The following is an 8,082-nucleotide window of genomic DNA, read 5'->3' as shown; positions in this document are numbered from 1 at the left end:
GCTTCACCATAGATGTCATATATGCATAGTGCATAGCAAAATCTCGATATGTCAATCTGTCAATTGGATATCTGACTCTCTGGGACCTCCGCAATGCATGCGGGTCACTCTGTACACCTGTAACTCTAGCATGTGGTGGCACATATCTATCTTGCCTAGCACCAGGTGTTGTGCGTAAAACAGGTATGCCAAGCTCCTCATCCAAACTCTCTGAACTAGATGACTCATAACCTGTGATTTCAATTCCTTCGACCTTCTTCTTTCCTTTATCCATAGCACTACTCCCAGTGCTCACACTCTCATGCCTCAAACATCCTGACCATGGACGTACAGTACTACTCTCAGCTTCTACTAGCCTAGACATAGAAGTAGAACTAGAACTTGCTTGTGGCAAGTTCACAGGCACATCAGCCTCAAGTGACTCAATGACACCCTCATCTTTTGCTTTGTACCAACTAGCAAGCTCATCAAACACCACATCTCGTGAGATGACCACTTGTCTAGTTTGTGGGTTGTAACATTTGTATGCCTTTCGATCCTGTGCATATCCAACAAATACACATTTCTCTGCCTTAGGATCCAACTTCCTTCTTCTTTCATCAGGCACATGTACATAAGCTATGCATCCAAAAACTTTGAGGTGTCCAATGTCTGGCCTATAACCTGTAAGCCGCATCTCTGGCGTGCTTCCATGAATGGCTGCTCTATAGGTGTTTTGTTCAGTATATACGCTGTAGTAGCACATGCTTCTGCCCAATAGTAATCTGGCATGCTCTTTTCATTGAGCATCGCCCTAGCCACTTCACACATATGACTCTATTCTTTCTCTCAGCCACACCATTTTGTTGAGGTGTATGCCTGCAAGTCAATTCTCTTCTAATTCCATGCTTCCTCAAGAAATGCTCAAAAGCTTTTGAGGTGTATTCACCACCTCCATCTGTCCTCAAACATTTAATCCAACAGCCATATTGATTTTCTGCAAAAGCTTTGAAATCCATAAATTTTTCCAACACTTCACTCTTCTCTCTGAGAAAGTATATCCATGTCATCCTGCTGAAATCATCTATGAATGTCACATAGTATAAACTGCCTTTGATAGATGGGTTTTGTGCAGGACCCCATACATCACTATGTACTATCTCAAGTGGCCTGCTCTCAGGGGGTTCACTATATGTAAATCCTCTATATCACGTGCGTTCAAGGCCTATTTAAAAAGTCCCTTATCTGTGAATTTTTTAGTGAATATAATGTATCCTTTCCTATTCAAATCTGTAATTTTTTTTTAAAATACAATAAATAAATCCCCTTTGTAAATATATTTCTGTAAGTTTTTAATATTTTAAATGTCCTTCTGTTGAACCCACGTGATACTTACATATTTATACGAGTGACCCCCCCGAGGGCCTGCTACTCATATTTCCTTCTCTAGGAAACCTCAACCTTGCCTGCTTTCCAAACTGACAGGCTTCACAAACATGCATATTCCCATCATACTTGAATCTAGGCAATCCACTGACAATGCCTCTTGTCTGCATGTTCTTTAACCTTTGTATATTGACATGTCCAATCCTCTTATGCCACATATCAATGTCCTGTACCACATTCCTGCTTTTAGAGAACATGGCTAATTTTAACTCAGGAATTCCAGCATCCAGCTTAAACAATCTGCCTTCTTTCTTGCCTTTAGCAATGACTCTACATCCATGTTTGAAGTCCTCAACGAAGCAACCATGCTCGTTGAAACGAACCTGTAATCCCTGTTCCACCATTTGACCAACTGAGGCCAAGCTCTTTGTGATAGAAGGCACGTACAATACATCTGACATAGATTTTGTTTGACCATTGTGCATGACCAATGGTACACTTTCAACATGTGTAATGACATGCTGGGTATCATCACCTGTCTCCACATAGCCTTTCACATCCATAGTGTAAGATTCCTCCCCCTAACCCCCTTTTTGATGTCTAGTATCTTCTTCTATAATCAATCCCTCTTCAGAAATATAAAAGACTTGTTTCTAACTGTTTTAACCTAGAGAGAGAAAATATTCTAGAGAGAGAATATTCAGATTTTTAATATTTTTAGATAGAAAATTATCTCATCTTATTAAAATAAGTTCCCCTGAAACAGAAATTCAAAAAAGAACTTTCCAATGTGCAATTGGAATTAATTAGAAATGTGTATAAAGGACCTTAGTCTAAGGGTCTAGATTTTCAGAAATTTTTGGATTATGGTCCAATTAAGGTTCCTATGGGCCAATAGCATCAATCCATGTGTAGGGAGGAGATAAATCCAATTTGAAAAAGAAGATACCCAAAAATGAGTAAATGCTCACATAAGATGAAGAGTTGAAAATGTACAAGGTTTATTAGTAAAAAATTATGAGCAATATTAAAAGTATGACATATGTAAGGAAGAGGAGTTCTTTAAAGGAGGTGCATATTTCACATAAGATGAAGAGTTGAAAATGTACAAGGTTTATTAGTAAAAAATTATGAGCAATATTAAAAGTATGACATATGTAAGGAAGGGGAGTTCTTTAAAGGAGGTGCATATTTCACATAAGATGAAGAGTTGAAAATGTACAAGGTTTATTAGTAAAAAACTATGAGCAATATTAAAAATATGACATATGTAAGAAAGGGGAGTTCTTTAAAGGAGGTGCATATTTCACATGCTTGAATGAGTTTTAAACTCATAAAAATTGAGATATTTCATCTCTCCTCTCTCCTCATTTAAGTCTAGTTCCAAAAAGTTAGCTTAACTGACCTAAAAATGGTCAAATATTGACCAAACTGATTTAGAAAATTCTAGAATCAGTTTGTTTGGTTAGGAGCTCAATTTTTCCTATAAATAGAAGCCTCCCCCTTGTTGAAAAATATATAGTGTTTATGCATCGTTACTCTACTCCACCTAAGCCAAGAACTATGAATTCATTTAATAATTCACTAGTTTTTGGAGCTTCCCTCTTTCTTCAATCCCCATTAGTGGCTCCATCAACATACTTAACCAATTGATTGGTTGGGGGCCTCTACCGTGAACAAAGAATCAAGCAAGTTGTAAGGTAATTAGTGAATATTGATCTTTCTATAATTTCTCAATGTTTCTCTCTTCTCAACCCCTCTCAAGCTTGAGAAGTTTAATTGGTATGGTTTTTTTTTAAATGCTATTGAAGTTTGAATAGTAGTGAAGAGTTACATAATTTAATAAATGCTATTGAAGTTAATTTTCATTTATGATTAAATTCTAATGATTCTTATGTAAATTCTCTCTCTCACTCAAGAAATGGTCATACTCATGACCCGTTCTCAATCCAAATCAAGCTTTTCATAAAGCTTTTCCTTAACCCAAGATTAAGCTATGCTTGAGGCCAAATTAATGGCTTTTTTCTATGCTTTTAGTTTATGAATATTGATGATTCAATCCATTATGGATTAATAATCCAATTAGAGATCATTTTAATTATTTCCTTAATGATAAGCATTATCCCTTAGAAAAATTGAGATTTATCAGTCATAGTAGCGGAGCTATGGCAAAATTTTTATAAAAATTATGCATAAAATAATCTCATTCAAAGTATAAAAAGAGGACTTCCTACCATATTCTAGGAATTATCATCCTAGATTAATTGAAAGAATTTCATTACAATCATGGAGAAATTGAATTTTAATATTAGGCATAATGGATAAATTTTTATATCAAAAGTGTTATTTTTACCATTTTTATTTCATGCATAGAAGTATGCATAATGGATAAATTTTTATATCAAAAGTGTTATTTTTACCATTTTTATTTCATGCATAGAAGTATGCATAATGGATAAATTTTTATATCAAAAGTGTTATTTTTACCATTTTTTATTTCATGCATAGAAGTATGCATAATGAAAAAAAATTTTATATCAAAAGTGTTACTTTTATCATATTGGATTTCATGCATAGAGGTATGCATAAAAGTTGATTATTTTATTATAAAAGTGTGACTTTTATCATAATTGAATTTCATGCATATAGGTATGCATAAAAGATATTCTTTTTATACTAAAAGTGTGATTTTCCTCATAAATGGATTTTATGCTTAACTTAGATGCATAAGAGAAATTTTTTTTATTCTAAAAGTGTAATTCCTACCAAATTGAAATTATGCATAAGAAGATGCATAAAAGATTGATTTTTTAATTCAAAAGTGTCATTCTCATCTAAATTGAATTTATGTATAGAAAAAAGCATAAAAGATTAAAATTTAATTCAAAAGTGTCATTTTCATTAAAAATGAATTTATGCATAGGAAGATGCATAAAAGATTGATTTTTACTTTGAAAGTATTAATCTCCTTAAATAGAATTTATTCATAAATAAATGTGTAAAGAAATCTTATATCAAATGTAAGAATTCTCTTGTATTCTATAAATAGATAAGAGATGTAATAGGATGTGATAAGAGGTGTGATAAGATGCTTATGAAATAAGTTAGGATGTGATAAGATGAATTAAGATGTGTATGGGGGGATGAGGTAAGAAGTGTATGTGATAGGATAAGATGTATATGGGTTGTGATAGGGCGAGAATGGATGTGATGTAAAAGATTAGATGTGAAGGTATATGGGGTTATATAAATGGGAATGTGAAAATGGATGTATGTATGTGGATGTGTGGATATGGAGATGGGAGTGTGGATGTGGATGTATGTGAACGTGAATGTAGATGTGGATGTATGTGAATGTGAATGTAGATGTGGATGTATAGATGTGAATGTGGAATGTGGATGTATAGATGTGGATGTATGGGAATGTGGATGTGGATGTATGTGAATGTGAATGTGGATGTGGATGTATGTATGTATGTGGATGAAGATGTGGATGTATGGATGTGTATGTATGAATGTGGATATGGGATGTGGATGTATAAATGAGGATGTGAAAATGGAGGTAAGCATGTAGATGTGGATGTATGAACGTGAAAATGGATATATGCATGAAGATATATATGCATAGATGTGAATGTGGATGTAGATGTGGATGTATAGATGTGAATGGATGTGGATGTATAGATGTGAATGGGAATGTGGATGTGGATGTATGTGAATGTGGATGTAGATGTGGATGTATAGATGTGAATGTGGAATGTGGATGTGGATGTATGTATGTATGTGGATGTAGATGTGGATGTATAGATGTGAATGGGAATGGGGATGTGGATGTATGTGAATGTGAATGTAGATGTGGATGTATAGATGTGAATGTGGAATGTGGATGTATAGATGTGGATGTATGGGAATGTGGATGTGGATGTATGGGAATGTGGATGTGGATGTATGTGAATGTGAATGTGGATGTGGATGTATGTATGTATGTGGATGTAGATGTGGATATGGGATGTGGATAGATAAATGAGGATGTGAAAATGGAGGTAAGCATGTAGATGTGGATGTATGGATGTGAATGTGGATGTGGATGTGGATGTATGGATGTGGATATGGATGTGTATGTATGAATGTGGATATGGGATGTGGATGTATAAATGAAGATGTGAAAATGGAGATAAGCATGTAGATGTGGATGTATGGATGTGAATGTGGATATGGATGTGGATGTATGGATGTGGATATGGATGTGAATATATGATATGTGATGAAGTGAAGAGATGGAAAATGAGGTGATTGGATGAGTACACATATAAATGGAATGTGGAATAAGTAATGTGGATTAATGAGGAATAATGTGGAAAAATGAGAGTTAATATAGAAACTGTATTTGTAAACTGTTTGTAAATGGCTGTTTTATGTCAAGAATGCTGGGGAAGCATTTTGACCGTCTTGTGATTAAGGTCGTGGAGACCTAACTGATAAAGTTGCAACTGCTGACGGAGAGTCAATGGAGGACGTCTCGCGTAGCAAGGTCGACCGAGGTCTTGACCAGCCTCGGTTCGATTAAAATGGTGAGCTTCCGGTACGGTGGATGAGGGACCAAGGAAGCGGCCTATGAGTGAAGCGCTAGGTCACCTGCGAAGGATCCTAGAGGGTGCTGACCATACGGTGCTCGGGCTCTGGGTCGCCTAGGATACCCACGCGTGCGTCGAGGAAGATATTGGAACAAGGAGTAAGAGTTGTTTTGTGAAACCGGGCATGGATCTGGTTGACTGACCTTGCTGGTCCTCAACGGATGAGTCCATGGCTCTTTTATATGGATCTGTTGGTTGATCTTGCTGATCTTCAACGAGAGTCCATCTTGATAAATGATTATATTGCCGAGTATTATGGGCTAGGAACTATGGAAACGGCCTCTGAGTGGACAGGTGGTGAGCGTTCTAGTTGCCAATGATGCCATAGATACTCTGATGATGAAGGAATGATGGGAAAATTGAGAATCAACCGGATAATTTGGAAGACTGTGATCAGTGGTACTATGGTTTCATTAAAGGATTGTTTTAAAGTTATCTGATGCTAAGAATAAGGCAATTTCATATTGGGTGTGTAAGTGGTGTGCCTAATTTTATGTTTGCATGAACTTCCGGCTAGGGGGCCTTGGAACTCTTTTCCTTGGTACCCGGGACAAAACCTAACCAAATTCCAAATTGGATCCCATCACTACAGTGGTTGGGCGGTTGGCTAACCCATGGGATCGGATGGGGTTAGGCTGGACTGATGGATCCGTAAATCGAGACTCAACTTTTGTTAATACGATAGATAAAGTAAATCCCGGACAGTAATTGTTCTATGGATAGGAATCAACGGCTGTGCCTCTTGAATGGGGAAAAAAGCGTTGATCCCAATGATCCAAGTGCAAGTTTCTTCCTTGATCTGATCTAGTATCTTGAAGATACAATTGGATCAGCTTGATCAGAAATGATCTTGTCTTCGTTAGAGAAAAAAATTATCCTGGTGGAATCGCCCGTGCTTTCCGGTAAGGGAAGTTTTTTCCGGGTTCGGTTTTGGAAAAACCGACGGATTAGTCTCTTGTCCGGATATCCGTGGACGAGGCCCCGAATGTGGGACCCCTGTCCCGCGCGAGAAGTGCTACTTCCGCTGCTAGTACCCGAATCCGTTGCTCGGTGGGAACAGGGGGACCTCACAGTTGGTATCAGAGCATTTGGCTAATAAAGATCAACTGAGAAACCAAATATGTCAAAAATTTATCAAGAAGCACAAAAAAAGGTTGTAATTGTGTGATATAATTCATACAATTTGATATTCAAACTGAAATTCGTAAATTGGTAATTGGGTCTGCAGATGGAAGTACCGCAATTATATAGAATCCCTGACTTGCTTGAGGCCTAGACATGATGGTATTTACCTTATAATTTCAAGGGCCGTGACTACCGTATATACCGAGAGTATAACTGCAGCTCTTTACTGACAGTATATACGAGTAAATCTAAGACTTGAAATTATAAGCGTTAATGCTATCCAGATGATGATTTCGAATGTGGTTGATATGATTTTTAGTTCTGTTTGGAAACCGATGAATTGATTTGGATTCTGATTGAAAAATGATGATCCCTGAAAATGGATTGAAATGTAATAAGCTGAGCGAAACCACAAGGTGGATGATTGGGACGAGTCCCTGTAATGATAAATGATGAAAATGATTCAGCAAATCACTATGAGATTAGTGGATTGTGCTGTCAAATTGCTACTGTTAACACTTGACCGTTAGATCAAGTTAAGGGATGACAAATTGAGAACTTACTTGACTGAAATTCCCGTGGAGGAATGCTCAGAAGGAAATTTTTCGGTCTAATGGACCTTTATCATGTTAAAGATATGAATGATATGATCTGAATGAATTGTTATTTAATGATGAGTTCTAAGGGATATTTATCCCAGTATTCTGTTGGGTTGACCAGAATATAAGGAACCCCAGAATAAAATTGGATCTTAAGAAAAAGAGTTGTCCTCTACTTTATGAGATGAGGACATCTCGCACTTTTTAAGTGGGGTAGAATGTAAGATTCTCCCCCAGCCTTCGAGGTATACAGGAGTAAGAATCTCCCTTTTTGATTTTATAATTATTCCCTCTCTAAAATAAAAGAAAGATTCTGTTTAAAAAAGGAAGAACCTTTTTCCTGAATACTTCTCAAGAGT

This window comes from Cibotium barometz, chromosome 64 (genome assembly GCF_041138505.1).
Source record: "Cibotium barometz isolate CiBa-2024 chromosome 64, ASM4113850v1, whole genome shotgun sequence".
NCBI lineage: Eukaryota > Viridiplantae > Streptophyta > Polypodiopsida > Cyatheales > Cibotiaceae > Cibotium > Cibotium barometz.
This window is presented reverse-complemented; position numbering follows the sequence as displayed.